Source organism: Egretta garzetta, unplaced genomic scaffold (genome assembly GCF_000687185.1).
Source record: "Egretta garzetta isolate BGI_Z169 unplaced genomic scaffold, ASM68718v1 scaffold663, whole genome shotgun sequence".
Lineage (NCBI taxonomy): Eukaryota > Metazoa > Chordata > Aves > Pelecaniformes > Ardeidae > Egretta > Egretta garzetta.
This window is the reverse complement of record NW_009259122.1, coordinates 726,059-739,355: the sequence shown is the minus strand read 5'-3', so window position 1 is coordinate 739,355 and position 13,297 is coordinate 726,059. Positions and strand designations below refer to the sequence as shown.

At 40.8% G+C, this 13,297-nt stretch overlaps 1 long non-coding RNA gene across 3 annotated transcripts; it reads right to left on the bottom strand.

Moving 5' to 3' along the window:
- Positions 1-6: 6 nt before the first annotated feature.
- Positions 7-13,291, bottom strand: LOC118451964. 3 transcript variants are annotated; one of them, XR_004841571.1, is made up of 6 exons: positions 13,125-13,291; positions 11,703-11,901; positions 9,046-9,155; positions 4,477-4,575; positions 763-884; positions 7-87 (listed from the first exon to the last, which is right to left on the bottom strand). It is a non-coding gene; the product is annotated as an uncharacterized LOC118451964 (long non-coding RNA). The 3 variants fall into 3 exon arrangements; XR_004841569.1 differs by having other exon boundaries at positions 9,046-11,901; XR_004841570.1 differs by lacking the exons at positions 4,477-4,575; positions 9,046-9,155; positions 11,703-11,901; positions 13,125-13,291 and adding an exon at positions 1,389-1,754.
- Positions 13,292-13,297: the final 6 nt, after the last annotated feature.

Below are 13,297 nucleotides of genomic sequence, written 5' to 3'. Positions count from 1 at the left end.
TGCTATTTGCGGAGCAGGACACAAACAGGAGGATGGTGCCACAGTTTCTCTTGGCTTTAAATTGGGCTAGCAGCCGTGGCAATTAATCTGTAAAAAACAGAGGAGGGAAGGGTTACGCTTGTCCCGTTTCATGTTCCAGATCACATTGGTTCCCTTTCCTATTTCACACAGGATGAGGGATAAAGGGACCGGCTGAGCACCGCAGAGCTGCAGCCTCGCAGGGCTGGCACAGACAGTGACCCCTGTGCAAGGGAAGGCAGAAGGGAGCAGCTAAGAGGGCGACCGGTAGTGACTCACGTTAACTCTCTGTTGGCATATGGGGTTACAATGGGGCCCATGAACAGAATGTTCATAGGGAGAAACACAGGGGGCAGGGAGGAGTGGGGGCGAGAACCACAAAGAAGAGAACAGAACTGCCATGACTGATACTGGAGCAAATCTCATGGGACGCTTCAGGAAAAAGGCAGAACTGGAATCGTAGGAAAAGCTCGCGTGCCTGGGACTGTGAGAAAAGACAGACCCTTGGCTGGAGATTGTTACGAGCCCAAATAATACCCAACCTCTTCTCCAGGCATTTCCAGGGAAGACAGTGACAAACCTGCGCTGGAAAGAAGTGGCCGGTCAATGCCTCTAAGTTAACAGTGATCATGACAGCTGGATGGATGGTGAAGGGATGGATGTAAAGCTTAAGTCAGGGAAGGAAGGAAGGAAAAGGCATGGAGAAGCAGAGACCTGAGTTCTGGAGGCTGTATTTTAACGTACATAATGCTTTCCAAGAAAAGACTTGTCCGACGTTCAGCCCTGCGTGTTGTCATGCAGAGACCTGGATGGTTTACGCTGCATCTCTCGTGAGTCCGTCATACCTCCCGTCAGCTGTGGAGAGACTAAAACACAACAGACCTCATTGAAAGCCAAATCCAGCTCCAAAACCCATCTGAGAAAGGCTGATGAACCCGCCTCCCTTGACCAACCATCCTCCGGCCTCAGAACTTCAGATATCCCTTCTTCTCTTCTCCTCGACTGCCAGGGAAGGAACCCCACTCCTTCCTGACAGCTCTTGCCCTGGATTTGCAACCTTGGACCCGCTGTGTCAGCCACTCCTTGGGAGCTGCTCGTATGAGCATTCTGCAAGCACCTCCTATCTTCTATCTTCCCACAGACTCTGCTCTCCGCTACAGTCCCACAAACCAAGCGAAGTCCTGATGCTTATAATCTAGGAGGGGCCTGCTGCGAGCTGCAAACATTCTAGGGATGACGCGGTGTACTCTGTAGGCCATTGGGAAAGGAGATGAACTGTCCCATACCCTGAAAGACACTATGCCTTATGTCCCTGCTGCTTCCTTGAGAAATGCTAAAACTCTACACACAGATGCATACAAGGTGCTCACCCCTGCTAGATGATCTCACCATAGGTCCTATTAAGACAGATGATATCAGCAAAACTGGTGAAAAAACCCAAGGTTCCATTTTCAATAAAGTTAGGAATTCCAGGAAAATGCAATGCACTTAGAATTAAAAAAAAAAACCAAACAAACAAGCCACAAAACAAACCCAAACCATCTTGCTACCCCTGAACACCCATATGAAATCACTGACCTGAAAAAAAATGCTGCATACAAGTGTACATTCCACTATATATGCTGCTAAACCTTTGCTAGTCCTGAACCTCTTACCTCAAACAGACACCTCCTGTGACACAGGAAAGACAGCAAAAAAGAAAAAAAATAGGGTTAGACATCTGGATAAAAGTAGACAAAGAAAATTTTAAAAGTGACAATGTAGAGGACAGAAAGGAAAAAGTACATAATAGAGACAGAAAAATACATACCAATGAACACAAAAACCAAAATGCAAAAGCAAAGACATCAAGAGAGGAAAAAAATTAAAAATAGCGAACCCGCCTCAACAGACAGAAATGTAGAAAGAAAATTTAAGAAGTGACTGGGTCCAGGACAGACAAGAATGAATTAAAAAATAAAGATAACAAACTGGATAAAAATAGACAAGGAAAGAAAATTTAAAAGCAATGGGGGACAGGACAGGCAGGAAACAATTAAAAACTAGGGAGAGACATCTTGATAAAAGTAGAGGTAGAACAAAAATTTGAAAAGTAACAGGATATGGGAAATGGGAAAAAAGTAAAAAAGAGAGATGGAAAATGAGACAGAAGTACACCTAGAAACAAAAATTCAAACCAAAAAGAACCATGAGAGTAAAAAATTTAAAATAGGGACAGCGAACTAGCTAAAAGTAGACACGGAAAGAAAATTTAGAAAGCAATGTGGTTCGTGACAGGTGGGTAAGTATTAAGAAATAGAGAAAGGAACCAGGTAACAGCAGACCTAGAAGGAACATTTTAAAAGCATCAGGATTAAGGAAAGAAAGGGAAAAAAAAAATCAGTGAACTGAAATGGAGATATTTAAAGAAAATTTGAAAACCAACAGGGTACATGACAGACGAGAAAGAATTAAAAAACGGGGATGGAAGCCTGATAAAATAGACCTAGAAAGTAAATTTAAGAAGTGGTGGCACTAGGGAAAGATAAGAAACAATTTTAGAAACAGAGAGAGTGAATGGGATAAAAGTAGGCAAAGAAAAAAAGTATTAAGAAAAAAAAAAGGGAAAAACCTGAAAAATAAGGACAACTAGCCAAAACGCAGACATAGGAAGAAAATTCCAAAAGCAAAAGTGTAGAGGACACACACAAAAACATACAGACAGTGAACTGGATAAAAGGAGACGTAGAGAATAGTCAAAGCAACAGGGATTAGGGAAATAAGGGAAAAAAAAAAATAAGGATAGCAAAGTAAATAAACAGAAACATAGAAAGTAAGTTTTAAAAGTGATGGGGATTAAGAGAGGAAAGAATTTAAAAATAGGGACAGCAAACTAAAGAAATGGAGACATAGCAAGTACGTTTTTCAAGTGACAGGGTACATGACAGACAGGAAAGAAATAAAACATAGGCATAGGGAGCTTGATAAAAATAGACATAGAAATAAAATTTGAAAAGCCAAAGGATTAAGAGAGAAAAGAATTAAAAAAATAGGGACAGCAAGCTAAATAAACAAAGACATAGACAGATAATTTAAAAGGCGAGGGCGATAAGGCAATGCAAGACATAATAAAAAAATAAAGACAGTGAACTGGGTAAAAGCAGATGTAGAAAATCTAAAAGTGACGTGTTAAATGACAGTCAAGAAAATAAAAAAATAAGGAGAAACCTGTTGATAAAAGTGGTCACAGAAAGAACTTTTTAAAAGCAATGAGGCACAGGACAGACAGGAAAAAAAGTAAAATAGGGACAAAAAAAGTAGACATAGAATCAAAATTTTAAAAGCCAAGGAGTTAAGAGAGGAGAAGATTAAAAAAATTGGGAGGGAAAACTAGAATAGAGACGTAGAAATAAAATTTTCAAGGTGGCGGTGCTAAGGAAGGATGAGAAATGCTGTGAGAAAAAAGCTGGAGAAAAGGTCAGACCCTATTCCTTAATTCCTCCCCTCTGCGACTGGACAGGGAGAGAGGAATTAAGGAACAGGGCCCAGGTTGGCCAAAGAGAGCCGGAGGAAAGCAATCAATGGCCCGGGTGACCAGGCAGAGTGGGTGGAATTAAGGAACAGGGTCTGAGCTGTCCCGAGAGAGCTCGAGAAAAGCAATCGAGGGCGCGGAGGTCCAGTCTCAGAGAGAGAGGAATTAAGGAATAGGGCTGGAGCTGGCCCAAGAGAGCCAGAGAAAAGCAACTGATGGTGCGGGTGACCGGTCAGAGAGGGAAAAATATATGAATCTCAGTCTACGTAGCCCACCCTATTAAAGGGTTTCCAGAGAAAGCATGTCTGATGTCAGATCTGCAGTCAGTATTCTTGAGTATCTAATATTTACTTTTTAGTTATTTGTTATACATTTTCTCTCAAAAGACAACTACTTAAAGTTGAAAGATCATTGCTAAAAGGTTGGTAACAGATCAATTTGTCATAACAATCTTACAAAAACCACAGCTTCACTTGCATTTTGAAAGCTTTCCCAGCAATGCACAGCTGAGTGTAACAACTGACATATTTTAATACATACAGACAGAATTAATTAGCTCAAGATGATGCAGAATTTTTTTTTCTTCTTGCTAATCTACCTATTGATTTTTTTCACAGCTCTCTTTACCCAGGGGAACAATGTTAATGCCAAAGTACTATCAAAAAGCTGCTATCTTGAAGCTGCAGTGAGTATTTTCTAAACGATGGTAAGGTCACTCTTCTCCCTCCTTTCTTTGTAGTATTTCCTCCTGGAAGCATAGGAGTGTGCTGGCTTGCTCATCACTCTCACTACCCTAAACAACCGAGATGGCTTTGTTCTTCTGCACCAGCAGTTCTGCTCATGAACACTGAAACCAAATTTCCTTTTTTAGACAGCAAAGATGCAGACTTTCTCCCTCTTCTCCCTCCCCTCCCCCTCCTACAGTCTTTGCTGTGCCCTCATCTTACCTTCAACAGCAGAAGAAATCCGTGCTGCAGTTTTTTTCCTCCTTAGCAGCTCTATGGCAACAGCAGCTCTTTACGGTTCTCACTTTTCTCTCTTTCCTTCTGCATAAAGATACACAGCTTGTTTGCCCAGTAAATTTGCAAAGGCAATTTGGATGTGATGTAAATTAACAAATACAATTCTGATGTGATTTCAGAAAAAAATGTGCTCCCAGGGGTACAAAGTTGTATTCCCAGAATACTTGAATGTTAGCAATGCAAATGAATAATAGTAAAGGAAATCCTATTGTGTAATAAACTGTAAAATCACCTTTGTGATAACTCAGCTTTTTTGGACAGAAATGTGAAAAAAAGAAAACTCTGAGCTTAAGATACACAAAATATCACATCCAAATGTAGCCCTGAAACTCTAAGTATCTTGCAGTTGTTTGACTGAGTCTATTCGTTATTAACACATAAATTAAATCAGTGGTTTGTTAAATTCCTGCGGAAATAAAATATTGTCATGCGAGACCTTGTAGTCTCATAACCCATGGAAAAGTGTATATCGGAATATATTTAGAAATGGTAACACAAGCTACAGAGGACAAAAGAGCACGTAAAGAAAAAATACGAGTAACTGGGTTGTTACCAAATACTATAGTATCAGACTGTTTAGAGATTAGGATTTTCCTGACTTTGCTACTTCTAAATTGATCACAAGAATGAGTATATTGGGGTTGCATGGCAAGGTTTTGGTAGCGGGGGGGGGAGGGACGACACACAGCCGACTACAGGGGTGGCTTGTGAGAAGCTGCCAGAAGCTTTCCCTGTGTCTGCCACTGGCCAAGGCCAAGCCCATCAGCCACAGTGGTTGCACCTCTGTGATAACATATTTAAGGAAAAAAAACCTGCAGAGGAACAGCAACTGGAAAAAGAGAAGTGAGAGGGTATGAGAGGAGCAGCCCTGCAGGCACCCAGGCCAGCACATGTGCCCCTGCAGCCCAGGGAGCCCACGGGGGAGCAGATCTCCCCCTGCAGCCCGGGGAGGACCCCATGCTGGGGCAGGGGGTTCCCAAAGGAGGCTGTGACCCCATGGGAAGCCCACGCTGGAGCAGGCGCCTGGCAGGGCCTGTGGCCCCACAGGGACCCACGCTGGAGCTGTCTGCTCCCGAGGGACTGCACCCCATGGGGGGGATGGACCCACGCTGGAGGAGTTCGTGGAGGACTGTCTGCTGTGGAGGGACCCCACATTGGAGCATGGGGAGTGCGAGGAGCTGTCCCCTGAGGAGGAAGGACTGGCAGGGACAGCATGTGATGAACTGACCCCAACCCCCATTCCCCAGGGGGAGGAGGGAGAGAATTTGGGAGCAAAGTTGAGCCTGGGGAGAAGGGAAGGGTGGGGGGAAGGTGTTTCAAGATTCAGGGTTTTTTATCCTCTCCTCCTCTGATTTGATTGGTAATAAATTAAACTGATTTCACCAAGTTGAGTCTGTTTTGCCCATGACAGTAACTGGCAAATGATCTCTCCCTGTCCTTATCTTGACCCACAAGCCTTTCGATAGATTTTCTCTCCCCCATCCTGTTGAAGAGGGGAGGGATAGAGCGGCTTTGGTGGGTGTCTGGCCTCTAGCCAGTGTCAACCCATCACAATGAGCTACAAATAAATGTTGAATGAGATAGCAAATAAACAACTCCTTAAGACTCGGAAACAACTATTACCAGAAGCTCTTAAAGTACCTAGAACAAGATAAAACTACTTTGAATAGAGGCACATCTATTTTATTTATTGCAAAAATTTGCCAGCAAATTATAATATAATCACTTTCAATACATGCATGTAACAAATGAATCAATATGTGTCTGTAATTCAGCATGAACTCTCATTTCTGTCTCCTGCTGTGTAAAAAGCAAAAGTTTCTGGCCACTGACAATTGCTGTGACGTGACATGTTAAAGTGCATGCCCTGGATTAGCACAAGCAATGCCACAGTTAGCCTGGCTAAAACAATGTGATCACCTGCATCCCATCTGTGCTTGCATCAGTGGATGTCCATGTTTGCGTGTGTCAGTGGGCCCCAGGAGAATGTGGGCAGCGGTTCCTGGGTGCAACCCGAGAGGAAAAGAATGAATTTCCTACTCTCCAGCACCTTGTATGTTCATTTTTGTCTCATCTGGCATGCCGTATTCGATTAGCAAATAAAATAATTTATAAGAGCATTCCGTGATGGGTTCAAGCACAAACAATTGGGACTAAGGACTGGCCTATGGAGGCATCATAACACTAAAAAAAAACCGCAAACAGAGCAGAACGGTTACAAGACAGGTTTTTTAGCAGCCCACTTGGCGGCTTCAGCTTCATGGGCACACATTTCAGACCCAGTCATGACAACAGCATGCATCTGTAATACTGTTAAAGAGAAAAGTCTTGTAATATTTACATTTTTAATCCAAAAAAAACCTCAGAAGGATTAACAAAAGAAAATTATTAAACAGGTCACCGTGTTTTTCTTGACTAGGTTTTTAAACTTTTACCCAGGTAGAACCTCAGCTCCCCACCCAGAACCGACTGCTTTGTAGGCTGAAGCATAGCACATAAAGCAATCAGTCCCAGCCTTAACCAGTTTACAATTTAAGAGATCCTTCAAAGACAGATTATAATTTACATTTTACAGGCAGGCAAAACAGGGGCACAAAGCTGAAACTACTCATGTATAATTGCCTATTAAGCCAGTATCAGCGACAGAAACAAAACAGGGAATCTGAGCTACAGTTACCTGCAGAACTGAATAGACTCAATTTTCTTACAAAAAGTAAGGCTCAGTAGAAAAATTTCAGCTTGTAGAAATTAAGATTTACTTTGAGGCAGTAATTCTGACTACACAGGTCATTTTATCAATGACAAAGTATTTATCTTTACTGTTAACATTTACATGTTGTAACAAGCTCCAGAAACTGCAAAATACTGTTTTGGAGGTTAAAATGCTCTGCTAGAGAAGGAGTTAGTTAACACAGAAGGCTCAATATGGACAGAAAGAGCTTCTGTTAAAGAACAATGACGTAATTTCTATGATATCTTACTCTTGCTGTTTAGGGATGTAGACGTTTTAAGTATTCTGACAATAACGGCCTGTAAGACACTCATAGCAAAGCTTTCTGTGCAATGCTGTGTCAGTTGATAACATCTAGCCTTTCTGTCGTCACTAATCTGAGACGGGCCCTCATAGCTCATAGCACTGTACGTAAACTCTGAAAAGCACAGTGTGCTTGCTCTGATGTCTAAAAGTGCAGTTTGGATGGGGAAGGACAGAGTCGCATCAACCGGTCTCATCAGTCGGAAAACAGGGCATCTATCAAGGTAAGCATATCTACAACATACATTAGAGATTATTATTTTTCTACCACAAGATTGGGTCCTGTGAATATACCCCTTTAAAATCAAAGAACTGCTTGGCCTTTTTCGTGTTTTCATCTTGGCTTGGTTCACATGCATTAGTTCCTCCTCCTAAGAACATCACATTCAGTGGATTCCACATCCACATTGAATGACCATGAGAATAACTAACTTACTTAGATGGCTAACCAATATCAAAAGGAAAAATGTTTTCTTCAAAAGAATGCATAGGCACATATTTACCTTTCTCTCAGAATTGGAAAAATTGTTCTTTGTAGACTGTCTCAGAAAAATATATGACGTGCTATTTCATGGTAGTGCAGAAGTCTCCCAATTGAGTTAAGAGATAAATGTAACCACAGTACTCTGTCCGGGTGTTATCAGCAGCTGCCACCTGCTTAATCTCTCTAGCTTTCTTTACTTTTGTAATAGAAAGAACAAACTCTACCCTGAAAGCATGCACGTAACTTCTATCAAAGATTTCTAAGCCTCCTACCATTACTGATCTCCACATTTCTCAAACATTTGCCCACACGGAACCTCTGAGGCAGACGCTGTATCATCCCCACTTTACAGAGGAGAAAACTGAAGTGCAGAAAGGCCTCTCCTTCCAATGAAAGTCAATTGCAAGTCTCTAATAAATATAGTCTGTTCAATTTCAGTGCTAAAATTACATGCCGGTGGTCACACTGGGAGTCTTTAACACAACAGAGAACAGAGCTAAGCTGACTCCATGTCCTGGGCCTGACTACAAGCCTTAAAAACTGCAAGAAAGAATCTAATCGCTCAATCAAGGAGAACGTTCAAGATCTAAAACTATGACTGTAGAGTTTTATAGCATGCAGAGGACTGAATGACTAAGAAAATAATAGAAATAAAAACTATATTTCTGTTTCGAGTATTTGGGTTGGGATTTTATTATGCCAACATTCTTATTACCAGAATAGTTACTAAAATCACAAGACCACCATAAGTGATCCCATACGATAGTTTTCTTACCTTCTACTCATTTAAAGAATTAACAGTAATTTACATATTTCCTCTAAGAAAGGAAATACTCTTTTTCTAAAATTAACACTATTTTAGAAGCCCAACACAATGCTAACTGAAGTAAATGGGAATTTTTTCACAAGTTCAAAGGCCACCGGATGAAACTATATGTACCTATTCCTAAAATAAGAAGTACTTAACTTCCCTTACCCCTTTAGATTTTTGACCCTCTGAGACAGGGCTGAGAATCCCAGGTTCTTCTGAGGCCCCAGAATGTTTCTGCCACTTCCTTTCAGCAACAGGTTACAAGAACTTTCCCACTGTATAAAAGAGAAACCATCTGTCTTAAAAATTCAGAGATAACTTCATTATTCCAGAATAACACATAATGGATAATTTAGAGACCTCTAAAGGCACCAAGGTCACTGTAAGTCTGCATTTAAGCTCCAAACTCTAAGGGGAAATGGATCAATGGATGAATAACCTGAAGTATGGAATTCACACAACTCTGGCATTTATTTAAAAACCAAGTAAATTAGTCTAAAACAGTTTAACAAATTAACATCATTGTTTAAAAAAAAAAAAAAAAAAAAAAAGAAAAGTCTTACAGGGAGTGAGAGAACTTAGGCCAAGAAACAAACCCATGCAAAACCAAAGCTGGAACACTCCTTGGAGACTTGGGCTCGAAGCAGTTAGGGAGCACAAGCCACAAACCACCATGCATACATTTCAGACAAGTGAGTCAGCTGGTCAGCGAAAGGCCCTACCCACCCTATATCCTCTGCACAAGTCTGAATATCTTGAAGAGATTGAGCACGTGGGACAATTAAATTAACCAAAGCAGCTTAAATCCTACTGGCTTCCTACAGGGCTTGGCTCCTAAATAATTTAAGCATTTTTGAAAATGTTCCTTATTGGCCTAGTGCACAACTACTCTGTGAGACAAAACTTCAACAGGGAGAAAAAATTCCGTATCCAGATGTACTTTCAATTCACTCAAGGAGGACATCATTGAGATTTCACAACACAAGTTTGATTACAGTTAGAAAGAGTAGAAATACCTGTCAAAGCATAACAAAGTTGTATAATAACCTTAAAAAAGGATGGCAAAGCTAGCCTAGCAGCCTAATGTACTAAAGTCATCATAATGTGGATTTCAAGTTGCACCAAGATACTAAAGAATACAGAGCAAGCTTTTTCAGTGCATTAAAACCACTGCATCTCATAAATTCTTATTATTTAGATTATAGCTTCAGTGGAATGACAAAAAAAAGTTCGCATTAATGAAGCCCTGTGACTGTACTTAAACAACAAGCATGGGACCGCTGGAATTTGGACTTTCTCTCTCCCCTGGAGATTTTCCAGAATCTTTCCTATCTACTCCTACATCTGAGGAAGCACGCTTTTGTTTAGGCAGGATCCTTTGGGAATGATGAATTGAAAAACATTACTTCCTGCTAACAACACCCTAACAAATCATCCTGATCCCTTAACGTGACCGACTGTGAATGAACTCTGTCTGTTCACAATTACTTTCTTTGCCCTGCTAGCTGTGGCAATCAAATAATACACAGCATGTACTCTAGCATCAGACTTGCAAGTGCAGGAGAGGAACTCGGGATCTTCCAGGCTTCCCATGAAGTACAGGACAGTTTCACGGTAAATTCAAGTCACGGTATGAGATGTCTAAAAGGAGATTTCTAACGTTTCCTAATGCAAACTGTGACATTGCCTTTGCCATAATACTGATGAGCAGGGATTGCTCAACTAGAGCTCCGTTTCAGGTGGTGTCAGCTCCTACCGCTTTCTTCAGGTACATTATTCTTTGCTTCAACCTGCATGAATAATGACTGGAAACCCAGCTGCTAAACCAGGTAGTCCACCTGTTACCCTCCCATTAATAAATGTGTCATTATGTTCACTCTCACTAAAGAGCTCATGATTCACCAGGACTGTCTTTTGGGGAGGCATCTACTGAAGTATATTATGGGCACATATAAAAGTGGCCATGGATCCTATCTTTAGTAATACAGACATATTATTTAGTGTCTTTTTTTATCTCTTCTGCCTGAAGATAACATGAACCTGGTCCTTGAGGAGCAAGTTTTCAGCTGAGACTGCTCTAGAAAGGATAGTAAAATTTAAAGCCAGGGGGCCATAACAAATCCCCTGTGTCAATCCAAGATTTTTGTCCGTGACAAAACCTGATGTTTCGATACCTCTCACTATGACGCTTCATGTTCAGAACACAAATAATCCCAGGCAGAGTATGGCTACCACCAGTCTAAAAACACACAGATCAGATAAAAGATCACAAATGAAATGGCTGCTTGCCCTACTATAACCAAAGAGATACTTCTCAAACACTGTATTCAGATACACCGGTTTTAAAGAGTACAAAATGTCAACATTTTTTCCTCTAGTACAGTTAGGGTCATTGCTAGGACAACAATCTGCTATCTTGTTTCACAAAAAGAGAGGACTGATTCAGCGTTTCCAACCCTTTGCTTATGCAAGTTAATGAAACAAAATTTCTTCCTTCTTTTCCTTTGGTGAAACAAGTCAATGATTTTCACTGGAGGAAAGGCTGGATTCCTTTCCTCATATGCCTTGGTGTAGAATATCCACATGAATCTCCTTAACATGGGAACTGATTATCTGTTTCTTAAAACATAATTCCATAGTTCTGGTCATACAACACTTCAGGCAAATAGAGAGCATCTGAGGAAAGGCCACCTGACTGGGGACTATCTGATGCTATGGCAGTGGATTAAAATCGCGATGAACCAGAGCAAGTAGCATGGCCAAATAATCAGATTTGTCAAACTCTGCCACGATCATGTGACAGGAGACACCCATACACCCACCGACTTTTCTTTCTGGTCAAGCATCAGGTAAATCACAGATGAACAAAATCCTCAGAGACATGGAAGTTTCAAGCTGCTCTATAAAGGCCAGTGATCAGGGGCTTGGGGGGGCAGGGGTCGAGCAGGTAGCACTGTTTGTCTCCATTGTTGCCTCAGGTCTGCACAAAGAAATCCTGGCATCTGATTCAGAGACTCCCAGCTGCCGTTATTGCAGACAGGATATAAAAAAAAAAAAAAAAATCAATTAAAAAAATTGTCCCTTTATTGAAGTTAATAGTCAAAACATTTTCTGAGTTTTGGGTTGGTTTTTTTTTTTTTTGAACGGGATGACATTTGGTCAAGTGGAGTAAAGCAAGACTTGCAGACAAAACCCAACTTTAAAAGTGGTTTGAATACACAGGTAATCTGAAATGTCACTGATTTTTTTACAGGAAAATATAAACTAGATGCTTGTTTCTGAGATGACAAATGTTTTTCAAAAATACATTGAAAGGCTGTAGAAAATGATGGCTTACCTTCTGAAATTTCAATATGTCAATAAATCTTTTCCACTCAGGTTTGCAAATATACTAAGACCTACCTGCAATACTTAAATAGAAAGTATATACATTCTACAGCTTTCTTAATACATGTTCAAGATTCTTAACAAAAACAAATATTCAATAGTATTATTTCTCCCATTTAGACCCAAAGTCATTCTTAATGGGAAATCTAACTGTGCCAGCCCCCACCTGTGTTCATGTTCTTTCTTCACTCCGCCCTGTTTCTTTTACAGCCAGAGGTTTATGGGCCCATTCAAACTGCTATCATTCATTTCAAGAGGCCTCTGGTTATTGTTGCGTGGCTGTCTATATTGCAGATACAAGAAGCATCCTCCATATTTTCTACCCAGCATGGGTGGACAAAACTTGAGAGCATGAAGGTGGGTTGACAGAGGAGCTGCATTTATGTAATTTAGCTGGGATATTGGTAAGTTATTCTATGCATTTTTTCTACAAATAATATTGCCCAAGCAGATGCTACCATAGGAAGAGGTAATGTATGTTTAGTATTTCAGAGATTATTTTTATGGCTATTCTAGATGCTTCTAGACAATTTACAATATTCTAGACAATTAGAGGGTCGAGTTTTTCAAGCACTGCCTCCATTTGTTCATATATAATCACTATGGAAACAAGTTTGAGAAGTGACACACATAAACACATTGAGGTTGGCCCAAATTATTGCTTACAGTTTGTATTATTTGCCTACATAAGAAATTTCGATGAACAGATTATTGTAAAACCTGAGAAGAACATCAAAATGCCCGGTATTTTTTTTTCTACTACAGTATGAAACCAATGGGCATGACCACTGATCATTTCGTTGAATCGGTTTGCACAGTGACATTTTCCTTACTGCTTTACTTTGGATTGCACTAACCTTTAAATCAGTCTTGACGGATTTTTTTTCGCGGACATGGCTATACTATGAACTGCTGCGTACCACTGCACCACGTTTTCAGTAGCGCCCCGAGGACCACCCTGCCCGTCTCCTACTAATGCTCTCCGAACACGCCTCCGTCCGCTCTTCGAGTTATCCACCTTTAACAGGCC